The sequence below is a fragment of the Pelobates fuscus genome, chromosome 2, assembly GCF_036172605.1.
Source record: "Pelobates fuscus isolate aPelFus1 chromosome 2, aPelFus1.pri, whole genome shotgun sequence".
Lineage (NCBI taxonomy): Eukaryota > Metazoa > Chordata > Amphibia > Anura > Pelobatidae > Pelobates > Pelobates fuscus.
The window spans coordinates 294,433,552-294,454,640 of record NC_086318.1 but is presented as its reverse complement, the minus strand read 5'-3'; positions in this window follow the sequence as shown (position 1 = coordinate 294,454,640).

The following is a 21,089-nucleotide window of genomic DNA, read 5'->3' as shown; positions in this document are numbered from 1 at the left end:
TTTGGTTGACTGGAAGGGTTATGGTCCTGAGGAGAGGAGTTGGGTACCACAAGAGGATGTTCATGCTCCTCGCCTTCGCAGGGCATTTCACTCCCGCTTTCCATCTCGCCCCGGATCCTTCCGCCCGGTGGGCGTATCTGAGAGGGGGGGTACTGTCAGGGTACCTGAAGCCTCTACCTCTGAGAGAGGTAGAGACTTAGAAGTTTATCCGTCCGGATGGCATGTCTCCTCGGTTCCTCGCGGTTCACCCGGTCTTGCAAACGCCGGCCGCTAGGGAGTCACTTCCTTTTATAGCAGGAGGCCCGGAAGCCGACGTCATGACGCCAACCCGGAACGGCCTGTCACTCAAATCTGTGGAGACGAATCAGGACTCGCCGGAGGCGTGTCTTCTCTCCCTAACCAGGGTATTTAACAGTGTCTCTCTCATTTACTCATTGCCCTGTCGTGGTTCTAGTCTGCCTAGTCACACAGTGCTCTGTTATTCTCTTGTCTTTTGGTTCTGACCCGGCTTTGTTATTTACTTACCTGTCTTTCTGTTATCCTTGACCCGGCTTGTCTCTCGCTTACCTGTCTTCTCGTTCCCTCGACCTCGGCTTGTCACTGACCATTCTATACGTAGTTTTACGTTAAGTCCGGCCATTCTAAGGTCCGGTATACGTATCTGCTACTCTTTGTACTCTGCGTGTTGGATCCCTGACCCGATCCTGACACTTGGAAAGGGACAACTCTTAAGATTTCACTCATACAGCCCCCACCACATAGAACAGTTATTTACCTCCAACAACCGAATAGAAGAAGGAAGGTCAAGCTGGGACAGTACCAAACGATACAACCTAGTGACTGTATAATTAACATATTGCTTCATAAACTATTAAACTGTTGCTTTATTATAGATTGATAATGCATCCCAAATACGACTGGTATTGTTTGATTGTCCAAGTGTAACCGTTAATTGTGGCTCACTGAGTTTTGTGTACAAGGCTGTTTTGTGTACAATGCACGGAATATTGTAAACGATAATGTAATGCGAACTATCTGATACACTGTATATGAACATGTACTGACAACACAATTTGTTGCCTTGGTAACTATCCCCCCAAGTCCCCACCCTTCCCCTTTTATTTGTTCTGTACCCCATACCCCCCCCCCCTTAAGTGTTTGAAAAATAAAAATCTCAAATTTAAAAAAAAACAAGTCGTTGAGGAGCCAACTCGTAAAGAGGCCATACTAGATTTAGTGTTAACAAATGGAGATTTGGTATCAGATATTACTGTAGGTGAAAGTTTAGGATCCAGTGATCATCAGTCAGTGTGGTTTAATATAAGAACAGTGACTGAGTCACACCACACAAAAACAAAAGTTTTAGACTTTAGAAAAACAGACTTTTCTAAAATTAGAATATGTGTAAAGGAGTCATTATCAGACTGGAGCAATTTAAATGGAGTCCAAAAGAAATGGGATTATTTAAAAGTTGCACTACTGAAGGCAACAGGAAACTGCATTAGGCTTGTCAGTAAAAGCAAAAAATTCAAGAAACCACTGTGGTACTCCGCAGATGTGGCCAAAATAGTAAAAAACAAAAAGGTATCATTTAGTAATTATAAAAAACCCAGAGTGAGGAAGACAGAATGACCTATAAAATTAGGCAGAAAGAGGCTAAGCAAGTTATAAGAGCTTCCAAATCACACACAGAAGAGAAAATAGCACAGTCAGTAAAAAAGGGGGACAAAACTTTTTTTAGATACATAAATGAGAAAAGAAAAGTAAAACAAGGATTAGTTAGATTAAAAACAAAAGAAGGAAGGTATGTAGATGAGGATAAAGGTCTAGCTGACTGCCTCAATGAATATTTGTGTTCGGTATTTACAGATGAAAATGAAGGAAAGGGGGGGCGTGTCCTGACATCCGATGTGAGCGGTCGCAAGTGCTGTGAGCTCCCGGTCGGCGGCAATAAAACTGGCATAAACAACTGAAAATATCTAATTAATGGGCAACAAAAGGAAACAGACTCAGCCCTCATACACCCAAGAATCGGGCACGCCAAGAACGGTCTCGATAAGTATTTCCGAGATACAGTGAAAGTACTCGGAGAAGGCCTAACTGACAACATGGCGACGCCATCTTGCCCGCGCAAAACGCCCGATCCCAGCACGACAGGAGAAGAGATCTCCCCAACAACCAGCATTGCGGATGGGCTAGCAAACATAAGAGAGACCCTCGCACATCTACCTTCCAGGGATGAACTGGCTAGCATGATAGCGAAGCTAGAATCCTCCGTGCAAGATCAAGTCTCCGCCATTTCTGCAGACATCAGGCAAGTAAACACGAGGGTGGGAGACCTGGAAGAGGACAGAGACCAAATTTTAGACAGACTCCTCACCCTAGAACATCAACAAAAAAACAGAGACACCAGAACCCAATACATTATGAGAAACACTGAAGACCTCGACAATAGAGGCAGAAGGAACAACATTAGGATAAGAGGGATCCCAGAATCACAGGAGAATCCTGAAAACCTTCATAATATACTACAGTCTCTGTTTAACAAGATTCTACAGAGGCCAGAAGACACCCCAATTCTATTAGATAGAGCACACAGGGCTTTAAGACCCAAAGGCCTACCACAAGACTCCCCCAGAGACATAATATGCAGGGTTCACTATTATACTGAAAAAGAGGACATTATGAGAAACGCCAGAGACTCTTCAGACATACTGTTTAACAATGCGAAAATACTGATTCTCCCTGACCTGGCATGGCTAACCCTGAGGGGCAGACGAGCGCTGAGACCGTTAACGCTAGCCCTGCAACAAGCCAATATAAAATATAGATGGGGATTCCCCTTTGCTCTCACGGCCTCCCACCAAGGAATGCAAGCCACCTTAACTTCAGCAGCAGAAGTAGAAGCTTTCACCCAACGCCTAGGCATTCCTAACATAGAGATACCGGACTGGTACGACATATCAGAACCTGAAAAGACCAAACCACAAAACATAAGACAGACGGGACAAGCGATGGACACGCGGAAAAGAACATCATGGAAGACCCCGCCAGCCTCACCATTCCTAAGATCAAGGAAAAACCCAATGACTCCTAGGAAAATAAACTGAAACAAGGCCTAGAAGCAAAAGGGACACAACTTCTAAAGTTAAAAGAGACATATCATTGCCTAAAGTAATATTGAACTTATACACCCGCCTAATCATCCACTAAGGGAAGGGTAATTATACTCTGTTAATGCCGAATAGTAATGTGATAAATAATTGTACATAATAATTATACCTGCCAGTTAAATAAGAATACATATGTAACGACAGTATGATAAAATAGATAGCTGCTGATCCACATGTATAAGGACTATAGCGTATGCAATTGACATGATGTTATTACGTAGAAGACTTGTTGAATACTATCAATCAGAGGGGTCAAAACACCATACTATTTTTAGTAGTTGTCACATTGATACCTGTCTAAGACATCCACTTAAACTACACATGTTCAAAGCCAGTTAAAGACGACAAGCGTCAAACAGCCGCCTACCGGAGAGTTAACTCAGTTACGGAGGCAAAGAATTAGAAGCACTGTACACAGTAATATAGTGCTCCAGTTCACTTAGGACATAACCCACGGCCTTAAAGGCCAAGAGCGGTACCAACACCTACTTCATTCCTTCACCGCAAATCTAAGCATCATCTGGGCTAGCCCCTAGTGCTAGACTAACCCAGAAGAGAGTACCGTCTCCTATTTAGAGATTTACCCATAATTATTCCTCTCATTTTACCACAACTCACCTAAAGGTAGATTTCTATAACCACACGAAGGGCCCAAAGTTCGTCCAGAACTCCCCTTCGTAGTACTCCTTACCTGCAACTTCATTGAAAGATACCTGTAAATAGTTAATGTTATATTGTTTAATCGTTTATGTACTTAATTTGTATGCCTGTATACTAGCAGTGTTACATTCACACACAAGCATCCCCGAACAATTACTCCACTAATCGACCATACCCAACGTATTTACACAATACTAGACTCCCATAAAGGCATCCCAACTATCAAATAGACAAAATATCAATACAACACTCAATAATGGGCTCACTGAAAATATGCTCCATTAATGTAAGAGGGCTGAACACGCCAGAGAAGAGGAAGATGGTCCTAACGGACTTAGCAAAAAACAAAGCAGACATAGTGTTTTTGGAAGAAACACATCTGAAAGGTGCAGAAGCCCCAAAACTCAAACATCATCAATTCCCCCATGTATACTACAATAACTATAACCAGAGTAAGTCACGAGGCGTAGCAATATTAATTGGGAAACAAGTCCCATTCACGTACTCAACACATGTCACAGACGAATCAGGTAGATTCATTATCCTACAGGGCACAGTGGGGTTGGAACCTATAACCCTAGTGGCAATATACTTACCCAATAAACATCAATGCGGGGCAATGAGGAAGATAATGGCAAAAATAAAATACTCTCCTGAGAATTGGACAGCACCAGTGGATCAGAATTTCCTGATATCCTACTAGCAGGGATTATACTGCAGAACGCCCATTCCACCTGAGCTGGTTATAGCTCATACAAATGTGAGTTTATTACATCTTTATTCTTCATTTTCCACGTACCCCACAATCTGCACCATTGGTCCTTTTCCCTTTTATATTTTACATATCACGGGAGGATCCAAAGCATCATAAGAAGAGAGAACACCAGCGCAACATAGACATTTATCCTCCTTTTTATATTGACTTTTATAATATTAATTTTATATTTTTATTGGGACTTATTTTATTGTATCTCTTGGCGCAGCCTTTTCTCCCCTTTTTTCCTGTACCCACATAATAAAAGTCCAGGCCCCGATGGGTTCTCAGCCTCATATTATAAATTGTTCCAAACAGAACTAACCCCACACCTATTAGAATCAATTAACTCTATCCCACAAAAAGAACACATCCCAAGACAGGCCTTAGAGGCAACAATAACCCTCATACCCAAACCAGGGAAAGACATTGAGAAATGCACCAGCTATAGACCAATATCCCTAATCAACGTGGACATAAAAATTTTCACCAAAATGCTAGCGACTAGACTCAAACCATTCCTACAAAACCTCATCCACCCAGACCAAGCAGGCTTCGTCCCAGCCAGAGAAGCAAAAGATAATACATCAAAAATTATAAACTTAATACATAACACGAAGTACACCAAAAATCCAACCCTGCTCCTAGCAATCGATGCTGAAAAAGCATTCGATAGAGTTGATTGGTCCTTCATGTTCAATACTCTAGAAATGCTGGGATTTGGGCAAAGATGGATAAAATGGATCAAGGCAATTTATTCCGTCCCAACAGCCAGACTTAAGGTGAATGGACAACTTTCTAGACCATTCACGATAAGCAATGGCACACGTCAGGGGTGCCCGTTATCCCCACTACTATTCATCCTGACATTAGAACCTCTTCTACAAGCAGTAAGAAACCACCCCGACATTAAAGGTATCACAGTCCAACAAACGGAATATAAAGTATCTGCGTTTGCAGATGACTTACTCTTCACCATAGAACATCCCATTAGCAGCCTACCCAAATTAACCCAAATTATAGAAGACTACAGTACACACTCAAATTTCAAAATGAACACAGACAAGTGCGAAATCCTCAATATCACCACACCTCTAGATCAAATAAAGAAATTAAAACAAAGATTCCCCTTCCAATGGGCCAACCACTCCATTAAATACCTAGGGATTAGAGTCACCAATACACATAAAACCATATATAAAGAAAATTTCCCGGACCTATTAGCAGCAATCCAAAAAGACTTAAATAGATGGGACAAACCACATTTCAGATGGATGGGTAGGATTAACATTATTTCAATGAATGTTCTCCCACGCATTCTATACCTCCTGAACACCATTCCTATACACATCCCGGGGATTTTCTTCAGGAATGTACAATCGTTGCTCACCAAATTCATATGGGCCCATAAACGTCCGAGAATTGCCTTCAATTTATTGACCAAACCTAAAGAGGGGGAGGGCTGGGATGCCCCAATATACAAAGATACCACAAAGCAATTCACCTGGGAAGGATTCTGGAGTGGTCACGAGAGGGGAAATCTAGGAAGGCTTGGGTGCAAATTGAACAAGCACAAGTACAAATTCCATTAAGATCACTCCCCTGGTCTCTACCCATAGACAAAGAGATCTCAACAAAAGACCTACCGACCATCACAACTACCCTTCAAGTATGGAAAACCATTTCCACGAACAAAGACTTTGTCCCGACACCTTCACCCTTCTACCCAATATCCCACAATCCCAGATTCCCCCCAGGCAGGAATAATACACTATTAACTAAACTTCAAATCAGACCTGCAAACAGGGAAGTTATGTTACAAGATATAGTCACAACAGAAGGACTCATACCACTGACTGATATTACCGGATTAAACCAGCCTACGCTATCACAATCGTTTCAATATCACCAAATTACTCACTTTCTATCCAAGGAAGGCCTGCTACACTGGCAACCCAGAGAGGCCACTAGATTTGAGAAGCTGTTCACACACCCGCCAAAAACTAAAACTATTTCCATATGCTACAAATTACTACAAGATAACACAAATGGCTCACTCCCTTGGTACACAATCAGAAACAATTCATGGTTTCCCTCCCCAGTGGAGGAAAAGACTTGGAGGGCGATCTTTATGAAAATGATAAAAGCCCACTCTAGCGTAACAATCCAAGAAATAAATTATAAATTTCTATCTCAATGGTACACCACCCCAATAGACATCAACAAATATGATTCCAACGCACCAACAATCTGCTGGAGATGTATGAAGGCGCTAGGCAACTACCGCCACTTATGGTGGGATTGCAGCAGAATAAAGGGATTCTGGAAAGAAGTACAGAGAATCACAGATCTAATAAGCAAAGTCCCATTACCACTCACCCCAGAAGCACTCCTTTTCTTCCACATCCCAATCTCCTTGAAACAATTCAAAAACTCAATAATACTCTATCTTCTAACCGCGGCCAAACTTGTAATAGCAGGGCTATGGAAAACTGATGTTAGACCCTCAAGACGGGAGTGGTTTCAAAAAATTGAACACATTCATAAAATGGAGGAATTGAGATTGTCAGCATTAGACAAATACCTCACTTATTACACAATATGGGATCCATGGAACTCCTATCTAAGGAACCCCAGTTAATTTAATTTAACTTAATTTAAATTATTTCAATTTAAGACAGCAGCAAGTAGTGAAAACAGACATATTGTTGGGTATTACTTGTTCAAGAAAAGCTCAATTTCACTCTCCTTCATGAGCTCACACATGTACACATGTCGATAGGAACTACCTTGTTTTGTCGATAATAATTCTTTATGTTTGTTTACTCCACAACTGTTGGGAATTGTCTCACAACACCAGTATGTTACATTGAAAAACTTTTTGTATTATTGTTACATCTAAGAATCTTGATTGTACACTGCTAAACCTTTTATATGCATACCAATACTGTAATGTGAAATAGAATATTGTATATGTAAAACCAAATAAAAAGAAATTACATAAAAAAAAAAAAAATAAAAAAAAAAAAAAAAAAGAAAATGAAGGAAAGGGACCTCAAGTCATTTATTACACGTGAGTTTACAGAGGAAGAGGTTCTATTTCAACTGTCAAAAGTAAAGACAAATAAGTCAATGGGACCTGATGGAATACACCCAAAGCTAATAAAAGAGCTTAGTGGTGTACTAGCAAAACCATTAACAGATTTATTTAACCAATCATTGTTAACAGGAGTAGTCCCAGAAGATTGGAAGTTAGCGAATGTTGTGCCCATTCACAAGAAAGGTAATAGGGAGGAGTCGGGCAACTATAGGCCAGTAAGCCTTACTTCAGTAGTGGGGAAAGCGATGGAAACCATGCTAAAGGATAGGATTGTTGAACATCTAAAAACACATGGATTTCAAGATCAGAGATCTTAGATTTCAGTAAGGCTTTTGACACTGTTGCACATAGAAGGCTTATCAATAAACTACAATCTTTGAGTTTGTATTCCAATATTGTTGAATGGGTAAGGCAGTGGCTGAGTGACAGGCAACAGAGGGTTGTAGTCAATGGAGTATATTCGAAGCTTGGGCTTGTCACCAGTGGGGTACCTCAGGGATCTGTACTTGGACCCATTCTTTTTAATATTTTTATTAGTGATATTGCAGAAGGTCTTGATGGTAAGGTGTGTCTTTTTGCGGATGATACTAAGATATGTAACAGGGTTGATGTTCCAGGAGGGATAAGCCAAATGGCAAATGATTTAGGTAAAATAGAAAAATGGTCAGAGTTGTGGCAACTGACATTTAATGTGGATAAGTGCAAGATAATGCATCTTGGACGTAAAAACCCAAGGGCAGAGTACAGAATATTTGATAGACTCCTAACCTCAACATCTGAGGAAAGGGATTTAGGGGTGATTATTTCTGATGACTTAAAGGTAGGCAGACAATGTAATAGAGCAGCAGGAAATGCTAGCAGAATGCTTGGTTGTATAGGGAGAGGTATTAGCAGTAGAAAGAAGGAAGTGCTCATGCCATTGTACAGAACACTGGTGAGACCTCACTTGGAGTACTGGAGACCATATCTTCAGAAGGATATTGATACCTTAGAGAGAGTTCAAAGAAGGGCTACTAAACTGGTTCATGGATTGCAGGATAAAACGTACCAGGAAAGGTTAAAGAATCTTAACATGTATTGCTTGGAGGAAAGACGAGACAGGGGGGATATGATAGAAACATTAAAATGCATAAAGGGAATCAACACAGTAAAGGAGGAGACTATATTTAAAAGAAGAAAAACTACCACAACAAGAGGGCATAGTGTTAAATTAGAGGGGCAAAGGTTTAAAAATAATACCAGGAAGTATTACTTTACTGAGAGGGTAGTGGATGCATGGAATAGCCTTCCATCTGAAGTGGTAGAGGTTAACACAGTAAAGGAGTTTAAGCATGCGTGGGATAGGCATAAGGCTATCCTAACTATAAGATAAGGCCAGGGACTAATGAAAGTATTTAGAAAACTGGGCAGACTAGATGGGCCGAATGGTTCTGATCTGCCGTCACATTCTATGTTTCTATGTTTCTATTTTTCTCACTATATAGATTTATCCCCATCCCCCTCCCCCCCCCCCAACCCCCACTCCCCACACCCTAAAAAAAACTTTAAATTTTAAAAGAAATACGATTTTCTTTGCTTTAGTTCCATAATGTGACGGTTTCTGTTTTCACCGTGGATGCCAATTCTCTCCGGCTAAAATTATCTTTACAGATTAAGCATTCAAATGTTTCTCCATTAAGCTGTAGTGGTTCTGGTGCTTACAGTGTCCCTTTAAATTGGTTTGTTGCCCTACGTATGCCTGGAACATTCAAGAGTCGTACTGTTGTTTGTGCGTCCACAAATTTAGTGATGTATTTCCCTCCATTTAAAGCTGTAGTGGAGTCCTTGATTTTGCAAGATTTTCTGTGGCTGTGGTTCTGGTGGCTCCTTCTGGTATTGCTGATCCATTTGTCATTTATTTCCTCATATCCTGGCTTTCATTTTTTCTCCTTTTTTTCTTCAGTTGTCCAGTTGTTTGGATATGAAATCTCCATTCCATTCACCAAAATGATTTATCCCTAATTAAAAAAAATTAAATAAAAAAAAAATTGCTCTTTGCTATCATGGAAAATATGTATATCTATCTATATGCATTAAATACTTAACTGTGCACATAATACGTATTATGTAAATATGCAACACTATATTAAAAATAATGTTTACACAAACACACTGTATACACAAATAATATATCACTTATATATGCTAATGATTTACTCTAGTCATATACTCGATATAAAAAACCCTACACAAGCTGGATACATTGTATGTACTCTATACTCATGTATATGTAGATTATATACTCTATATACCTGTTATGCTTAAATGCACTATATATTCTACATGCGCTATATATATATATATACACCACATTTCCTGTGTATTCTATATACAATACGCAATGTACACAGGTATACACCGAATATACAATATATATATATACTACATTCAATTGTTATATACTCTATATATACTTGTTATGCTTAAATGCACTATACACTCTACATACACTATATACATCTATACATATATACACCATATATCCTGTGTATTCTATATACAATCTGCAATGTACACAGGTATACACCGAATATACAATATATATACTACATTCAATTGTTATATACTCTATATATACTTGTTATGCTTAAATGCACTATACACTCTACATACACTACATACACTATATACATATATACACCATATATCCTGTTTATTCTATATACAATCTGCAATGTATAGAGGTATACACCAAATATACAATATATATACTACATTCAATAGTTACATACGCTATATATAGTTGTTATGCTTAAATGCACTATACACTCTACATACACTATATACATCTAAACATATATGCACCATATATCCTGTGTATTCTATATACAATCTGCAATGTATAGAGGTATACACCAAATATACAATATATATACTACATTCAATAGTTACGTTATGTATAATATAAAGGGTGGGCCAATATTAAGAGTAGGATTTGACAGGTAAATAACTTGTTAGTAGTTGAATTTTTCAATTGCAGGTACATATTATAAAAGAGTCTTGGTCAATTCATCATGGGTAATTTCATCCTTTGAGCTGCTAAATACTTCCTGTGGGGATATCCGAAGTTGTTGGTGTATATTAACAAGCTGCATACACTTGAGCAGATCAGGGGGAATATCCGTGCATAAATTCGAGTCTCTAACATTTGTTTTTGTAATGAACAATTGAATCGAAAGCGTCCAACTTTGTGCGGCGGTAATGGAACTCATTTAATAGACGTCATCTTCCGTACATAGTCAAGCAAATCTTCATACGCTGAGCATTCATTGTATGTAATATCATTGAAATTGGTTCATTCATTAAAAAAACTGTTATTCACCCCTCAAACCCTACTCTGAATTTTGGCAGACTTTAAACTATATATACAATAAAAATACATAAATGCACTATATACTCTACACTTACTCTGCACATAATACGTATTATGTAACTGTACAATCTGCAATGTGCACAGGTATACATCGAATATAAAACATATATATTTATATATACTACACTCAATAGTTATATACTCTGTATATACTTGTTATGCTTAAATGCACTATACACTCTACATGCACTATGCTCATATATACACCATATATCCTGTGTATTCTATATACAATCTGCAGTGTACACAGGTATACACCAAATATACAATATATATACTACATTCAATAGTTACATACACTGTATATACTTGTTATGCTTAAATGCACTATACACTCTACAAACACTACATACACTATATACATATATACACCATATATCCTGTTTATTCTATATACAATCTGAAATCTATAGAGGTATACACCTACTATACAATATAAATACTACATTCAATAGTTATATACTCTATATGTTCTTGTTATGCTTAAATGAACTATACACTCTACAGGCACTATACTCATATATACACCATATATCCTGTGTATTCTATATACAATCTTCAATGTATAGAGGTATACACCGAATATACAATATATATACTACATTCAATAGTTAAATACGCTATATATACTTGTTATGCTTAAATGCACTACACACTCTACATACACTATGCTCATATATACACCATATATCCTGTGTATTCTATATACAATCTGCAGTGTACACAGGTATACACTAAATATACAATATATATACTACATTCAATAGTTACATACACTGTATATACTTGATATGCTTAAATGCACTATACACTCTACAACACTACATACACTATATACATATATACACCATATATCCTGTTTATTCTATATACAATCTGCAGTGTACACAGGTATACACTAAATATACAATATATATACTACATTCAATAGTTACATACACTGTATATACTTGTTATGCTTAAATGCACTATACACTCTACAACACTACATACACTATATACATATATACACCATATATCCTGTTTATTCTATATACAATCTGAAATCTATAGAGGTATAGACCTACTATACAATATATATACTACATTCAATAGTTATATACTCTATATGTTCTTGTTATGCTTAAATGAACTATACACTCTACAGGCACTATGCTCATATATACACCATATATCCTGTGTATTCTATATACAATCTGCAATGTATAGAGGTATACACCGAATATACAATATATATACTACATTCAATAGTTACATACGCTATATATAGTTGTGATGCGTAAATGCACTATACACTCTACATACATTGTATACATCTAAACATATATACACCATATATCCTGTGTATTCTATATACAATCTGCAATGTATAGAGGTATACACCAAATATACAATATATATACTACATTCAATAGTTACGTTATGTATAATATAAAGGGTGGGCCAATATTAAGAGTAGGATTTGACAGGTAAATAACTTGTTAGTAGTTGAATTTTTCAATTGCAGGTACATATTATAAAAGAGTCTTGGTCAATTCATCATGGGTAATTTCATCCTTTGAGCTGCTAAATACTTCCTGTGGGGATATCTGAAGTTGTTGGTGTATATTAACAAGCCGCGTACACTTGAGCAGATCAAGGAGAATATCCGTGCATAAATTCGAGTCTCTAACATTCGCTTTTGTAATGAACAATTGAATCGAAAGCGTCCAACTTTGTGCGGCGGTAATGGAACTCATTTAATAGACGTCATCTTCCGTACATAGTCAAGCAAATCTTCATTCGCTGAGCATTCATTGTATGTAATGTCATTGAAATTGGTTCATTCATAAAAAAACTGTTATTCACCCCTCAAACCCTACTCTGAATTTTGGCAGACTTTAAACTATATATACAATAAAAATACATAAATGCACTATATACTCTACACTTACTCTGCACATGATACGTATTATGTAACTATGCAATCTGCAATATGCACAGGTATACATCGAATATACAACATATATATTTATATATACTACACTCAATAGTTATATACTCTGTATATACTTGTTATGCTTAAATGCACTATACACTCTACATGCACTATGCTCATATATACACCATATATCCTGTGTATTCTATATACAATCTGCAGTGTACACAGGTATACACCAAATATACAATATATATACTACATTCAATAGTTACATACACTGTATATACTTGTTATGCTTAAATGCACTATACACTCTACAAACACTACATACACTATATACATATATACACCATATATCCTGTTTATTCTATATACATTCTGAAATCTATAGAGGTATACACCTACTATACAATATAAATACTACATTCAATAGTTATATACTCTATATGTTCTTGTTATGCTTAAATGAACTATACACTCTACAGGCACTATGCTCATATACACACCATATATCCTGTGTATTCTATATACAATCTTCAATGTATAGAGGTATACACCGAATATACAATATATATACTACATTCAATAGTTATATACTCTATATGTTCTTGTTATGCTTAAATGCACTATACACTCTACATGTACAATGCTCATATATACACCATATATCCTGTGTATTCTATATACAATCTTCAATCTATAGAGGTATACACCTACTATACAATATAAATACTACATTCAATAGTTATATACTCTATATGTTCTTGTTATGCTTAAATGCACTACACACTCTACATGCACTATGCTCATATATACACCATATATCCTGTGTATTCTATATACAATCTGCAGTGTACACAGGTATACACTAAATATACAATATATATACTACATTCAATAGTTACATACACTGTATATACTTGTTATGCTTAAATGCACTATACACACTACAACACTACATACACTATATACATATATACACCATATATCCTGTTTATTCTATATACAATCTGAAATCTATAGAGGTATACACCGAATATACAATATATATACTACATTCAATAGTTACGTTATGTATAATATAAAGGGTGGGCCAATATTAAGAGTAGGATTTGACAGGTAAATAACTTGTTAGTAGTTTAATTTTTCTATTGCAGGTACATATTATAAAAGAGTCTTGGTCAATTCATCATGGGTAATTTCATCCTTTGAGCTGCTAAATACTTCCTGTGGGGATATCCGAAGTTGTTGGTGTATATTAACAAGCCGCGTACACTTGAGCAGATCAAGGAGAATATCCGTGCATAAATTCGAGTCTCTAACATTTGCTTTTGTAATGAACAATTGAATCGAAAGCGTCCAACTTTGTGCGGCGGTAATGGAACTCATTTAATAGATGTCATCTTCCGTACATAGTCAAGCAAATCTTCATACGCTGAGCATTCATTGTATGTAATGTCATTGAAATTGGTTCATTCATAGAAAAACTGTTATTCACCCCTCAAACCCTACTCTGAATTTTGGCAGACTTTAAACTATATATACAATAAAAATACATAAATGCACTATATTCTCTACAATATATAAATATTTATTTAATGCACATTAATACACTTTTAACACCATTGACTTCATGTATTTACACTCTTTATAGTTTATAAATATATATATATACACTCTCAATTAACTTTATACATATTTACTATATATACAATGTAAACGGTATACACACATACATAATTCTATAGAATTATATTCTCCATATAGCAAGGCAGTAAGGAAAGTCTGCATTATATTCTTAATTAAGAAGGTGGGAAATACCCACAATGCACTTTCCTTACCTTCTCTTACTAATCTTTCTCGCATCCTTAACGCACTTAAGCTCTTCATATATGAGACCATCTTGAAAATGGATCCACGTAATATCCTTCCCCTTCTTCTTGATCCACCAGTCTCTCTTTGGCCCAGATTTTGATGAACATGTAGGACCCTCTGATTGGTGTTTTTAAACATTTCATCAAGCCTGGCTTTAGGTTGTCCTCCTTGGCCCTTGACACCAGCTGTAAACAAGACAACTCTAGTTGATTCGAGCATTCTGATGTTGCTATGACTACTTTTGGTTTCATATCAGTGGCTATAAATGATGTCATAAACGGTTTTATGTTGCACAGGGAAAGTCAATGCTTCAGTGTCAAGCATGCAAAATGTGCAGTCTATTAACAGTCACTCACTCACTCACTCAATCAATCTGCAATGAATGATATCAATGTAGCATTGATTAATAGATTCCTAAATGGATCCCAGGTACTGATTTCATATCAAGCAATAGTTTTTTTTTTTTTTACTACAGTAGTAGTGTTTCACATTTATCTAAATAAATACTGGTTCTTTCATTTATACTGGGAATAGATTATACCTTTAAATACCCTGCCAGAATATAATGTGACCCTACAATGGTGCCATCCAAGAAATTCCCCATCAGACATACATTAACATTAATATGGGGTCAAAACATATCAAATGTACTTAAAGAAACACTCTAACATTAAGGATACAAACTGTAGCGGAGAGCTGATTTCTCACAGCTTAACTCCACCAATATATCCAGAGGATGCAGGAACAAGTAGTAAATCCAAGAGAATATCCAGCACAATCAGCAGTAAAATCCAATATTATCCCATAACCTTTCCCAATCACTGGACGACACACAGTATCAGGAGTAGAACTAATGTTTAATGGCAACATTCCTTCTTTTATGAGATTCTCCCATGCAAGGGGTTGATTCACATTAATTACACTTTGCACCAATCATACAGACATACTTCCCACACATCTCCTCCCCTTAGCTTAACAGATAATATGATTATACTGTACATACTTTTCCCCACTTTCCAGATGTACCCCAAATATGTGTGATATACCTTTAAAAATGGTACACCCCCCCTGTAGCCCTGATCTGGATGAGCAACATATCCAAAAATCACCCAGATCAGACCAGGGGTTCGGGAGTTATGGGAAGGTAAAGTTTTGACCGACCGCATGGCTGAAGATGCCGAAATTAGTACCATGAAATCTGGCCCTGCGGTCGGTCTCTATTTGGGCCCCAAAACTCCCGAAAGGCTATGCCACACATAATTGACTTGGTAACCGGATGAATCCCTTAGTTCGTGGGATTCAGCCTACCGAATGCCGGGCCGTTCGTGAGTTATTTTCTGTACTTTCTGCCGTCCTGGAGGTCTTAGCGGTGTTCGGCTAGTCTAGTGTCCGTTTTCAGTTCCAGACACTCGACGACCAAACACCGCTGTTCGTGGGGTTAAGATGGCCGCCGCCACGTGTTTGGCTGCCAAAATGGCAGCCACTTAGGGGATACAGCAGTGAATTCGTATAAACCAAGAGAATGAGAGAAACGAGGAGGTTGGTAAATTGCATGATTAATGTACATCAGGGTGGTTCGTTTGTTCGGTACTTTGTTCGTATACCGAACAAAGTATGCCCATAGCTGGTGCAATGTCAGTCTGTATAATCCAGGCATGTAAAACCTCAGCAGTGCCAACAAATAAAACGAAAGATGGGACAGCCAAAAAGGGGTTCCGCTACACAAACATTTGGTTGCTTCATCTAAGTGTTGCTTCTAAGTGTGTGTGGTTGGAGATATTCTGGAGAGTTTTACAGAAGCTTCAACTGTCTCAGAGTTGTGCTAAGAGTTTTCTTTTTTACTGTTACAGGTAAGATTCATCTGTAGGAAAAGGTTACTGATTGCACAAGGTGTGATTTCCTGGGTAGGATTCCCCCAAGAAATAATATCCGCCCGGGGCACCCAATTTACTGCCGAGGTCACCCAACATATGTGGAAGGTATGTGGCATTAAGCCAATAGTCAATTCCGCCTACCACCCCCAGTCCAATGGACTATGTGAGAGATTCAATGGGACGCTGAAGCAGATGCTTCGGACGTTCGGGGAAACCCACAAAGACTGGGAGAGGTTCCTGCCTCACCTGCTCTTTGCGTATAGAGAGGTTCCCCAAGAATCGACCGGGTTCTCCCCATTTGAATGAATGTTAGTGAGGGCCACCGCTTCGGGGTACCTGGTGGCGTAGTCCACCACGGTTAAAATATACTTTTTTGCCAGAGGGACTGGGTTTTGGCAGGGGCCCTACTATGTCTACCGCTACCCTGCTGAAGGGTTCGGCAATAATGGGTAGGGGGCATAACTTGGCCTTGTGGCGATCCCCTCGTTTACCTACTCGCTGGCAAACGTCGCAGGAGGTGCAATACTGTCGCACATCCTGTGAGATTCCGGGCCAGAAAAACGCATGCGTCAGGCGGTATCAGGTGCGGGTCATCCCTAGGTGTCCCGACAAGGGGATATCATGAGCAATTCTAAGCAGCTCCTGCCTATACTTCTGTGGTACTACTAACTGTTTGTTAGTCAAGGTGACAGATCCCCCCACGTCCTTGGCCGTGACACGGTACAATAACCCTTTCTCCCACGTGTAATGCTCCCCCTCTAGCCCTGTCTGGTCAGCTTGTGCCCGGTCCCTATAGACTTGTAGAGTGGGATCGGTCTGTACTTCAGTGACAAAGGTAGTCGGGGTATCCCAGGACATGGGAGTCGGGTGGGGGTCATGGTTTCTTACCTGAGCCTCAGAGTGTATCGGTGTAGCCGTGGTGCGAGCCTGTTGCCGTGTGGTTACTGGATGGGCTTCCTGGTAGGGAGCCTGTGGAACAAAGGCAGAGGTCATCTGGCCCAAATCATTCCCTAGCACAACATCTGCTGGTAAGTTCTGCATTAGTCCCACTTCTACTGTCCGACTCTCCCGCACCCCAGTTCAAATGTACTTTCGCCGTGGGTAGTCGGTATACGGCTCCCCCGGCTACCCGAACGGCCACAGATCCACCAGTATGCGTGCCCTCCGATACCAAATGGGGTGCTATCAGGGTTAAGGTAGCTCCCGAATCCCGCAGTCCCTGAACCTCGTTCCCCTCAAGCGTTACCAGCTGCCGGTGATGTTGCCGGTTGTCGGTGGCTCGGACCGACATTACCTCGTGCAAGATACCCAGGGGCTCCTCCGCATGAACACTCCACAACTCCTGAGTGGCTGGTTCCCTCTGGTAATGGTGAGCAGCCGCCCTGGGTACGGGGCTTGGACGCCCCTGATTCCAGGTGGGCCTGCCACGATTCTGGGTGCATTCTCGGGCCATATGCCCCCATTGTTTACAGGAATGGCACTGGATGTTGGCCCGCCCGTTGTATCTGGAAGGGGGCGGTACATGTCCTTGCGAAGGACGGAACGGGGTGGCTGTGGGCGCTAGAGGTGGTGGAGCGCTAGGTAGTCCTGTGGGTCGGGAGTAGCTTTTGGCTACAGGTCCCTGGTGCCTCCGGGCATCAAAGTGTTGATCGGCCAATCTAGCTGCTTCAGGTAGGGTGAGGGGTTTCCTGTCCCGCACCCATTCTTGAGTCTCCGGGGATAATCCATTAAAAAATTGCTCCAGCAACATCATCTGACGCAATTCCTCCATGGTGGTGGCGTTACTGGCCTGTATCCACCCTTGGGAGGCTTGATCCAGTTTGTGTGCCCATTCGGCATGCGAATCTCGCTATGGTTTGCGTAAGTGTCTGAACTTGCGCCGGTATGCCTCTGGGGTAATGGCATACCTCTCCAAGATTGCGCGCTTTACTTTTTCGTAATCTTTGCTGTCCTCACTGGGCACAGCACGGTAAGCTTCAGCTGCCCGACCTGCTAGTTTGCTTGCTAGCAGTTGCACCCATACTGACCGTTCTAGCTCATGTAGATCACACAGTCTTTCAAAGTCCTGCAAGTACCCATCGATTTTGTCCTTTTCCTCGCAAAAGGCTCTGAAGGCCTGGTACGGGAGCTTGGGCTTTACCGGGTTGTAAAGGGACCCTGTGTTGGACTCGGTTCGAGTCAAGGCGTGCTGCGGGCTGTGTGCCATTACGTATTCCTGCACGTTGGCCATCACCATATTCAACATGGCATCCGATATCGGCTGCGGCAAAAATGCTAGCCTGGTCCTCATCTCTCTTTCATAGAGCGTTTCTTCCATAACTACTGGGGGTGTAGCGCTGCGGGCTTGGTCTCCCTCCATCAGCTCGGCAATTAGTACCACCTTGGTTTTGCTGCTGGCTACTTTCCCCCTGGCTTCCAGTAGTTCTTTTAAAGTCTGCCGTTTCAGTATGGTATAATCAATCTTCATACGAATTGCCCTTGCTTTCCTTGTTCGGTAGTTCCAGTTACACGAACTCTGCTTTTCGGCTGTAAGGTTCGGATCCCGTCGCTTGCCACCAATTGTAACGGAATGCAGTACATTAGTCCACGATATCCGTTGGTATCCTCAGGAAATCCACAGTCAGAGCAGAAAGCACGGCAATATTCCCCATCCTCCCAATAACCGGACGAAACACAGTTTGGGAGTCAACTAACTCAGTTTATTCACAGGCTGGCATATTTAAGCAGTTCCCCATGCAAGGGGTTTCCTTACAGATAATCCAGGGGATTTCTCCCAACATGCATTGTTCTTTTCCCAGCCGGCATTGCTGCACGAGAGGGATACTCCCACTAAAATGGACGATTAAGTGGATTATCCCCTCGTGCAGCAGAACGGACAATTTACTTTAAAATACATATTTTCCACAATATTCGGTTGTGGCAAACCTAGCCACTTTTGAACTATATTTATTTTGGGTTGTCCGTAGGCTGAATGCATACTGTGTATCTTTAACTGTATAGGTGCTGTATTATGGCCGTTCGCATGCTGGCAGCCGTACGCTGCCAGCATACCAAGCATTCGTTTGACGAAACACAGCTATTCCGGCCGTTCGCCATACGAATGCGGGCTCCCCAGGTAGACCACACATTCACAAGTCGTGTGGCACCAATTAACCGATTGCAACAATGTTGCAATCGGTAATTAAGGGCTCTCCTAGGTGGCCGCCGTTCGGCTACCGACCATGCGCGGTCGGCCATCTTGGATCCTTTGTCTCTGCAGCGGTGTTCGGTCGTCGAGAGCCTGGAACTGAAAACGGCTACTCAATGATCTGAACACCGCTGGACTTCCAGAGCGTTCGGGAGTTCCGCGTTCGGTGCATTATGTTCCCCATAATTGTTCGGTACTTTTAAACCGACCTCAATGTTTGAATGTATTCTGTGCGGCGTTTGGTCAATTCAGCTGGGATCAGAGCGGTATTCTCACGAAGTGTGCGCTTCGACCCCAGCTATCTACCGAACGTTCATTCATCTCAAAGTACCGAATATTCTGTAAAATATGTATTTTAAAGTCAATTATCAGTTTTGCTGCACGAGGGGATAATCCACTTAATCGTCCATTTTAGTGGGAGTATCCCTCTCGTGCAGCAATGCCTGTTGGGAAAGTAACAATGCATGTTGGGAGAAATCCCCTGGATTGTCTGTAAGGAAACCCCTTGCATGGGGAACTGCTTAAATATGCCAGCTTGCGAATAAACTGAGTTAGTTGACTCCCAAACTGTGTTTCGTCCGGTTATTGGGAGGATTGGGGATATTGCCGTGCTTTCTACTCTGACTGTGGATTTCCTGAGGATACCAACGGATATCGTGTACTATTATACTGCATTCCGTTACAATTGGTGGCAAGCGACGGGATCCGAACCTTACAGCCGAAAAGCAGCGTTCGTGTAAACGGGAACTACCGAACAAGGAAAGCAAGGGCAATTCGTATGGAGATTGATTATACCATACTGAAATGACAGACTTTAAAAGAGCTACTGGAAGCCAGCAACAAGTCTAAGGCTGTGCTGATCGCTGAACTGATGGAGGGAGACAGAGCCCGCAGCGCTACACCTCCACCAGCCATGGAAGAGACCCCATACCAGAAAGAGCTAAGGACCAGGATGGTCAGCCAGTACCCATGGAAATAATGACCGTGCTGATGTCAGATGTGCATGATTCCCACATCACGCATTTAAAGCGTTTTGTGAAGAAAAGGACGAGATTGATGGGTATTTACAGGATTTTTAGCGGCTGTGCGATTTGCACGACTTGGAACCCGCAGTATGGGTGCCGCTGCTGGCA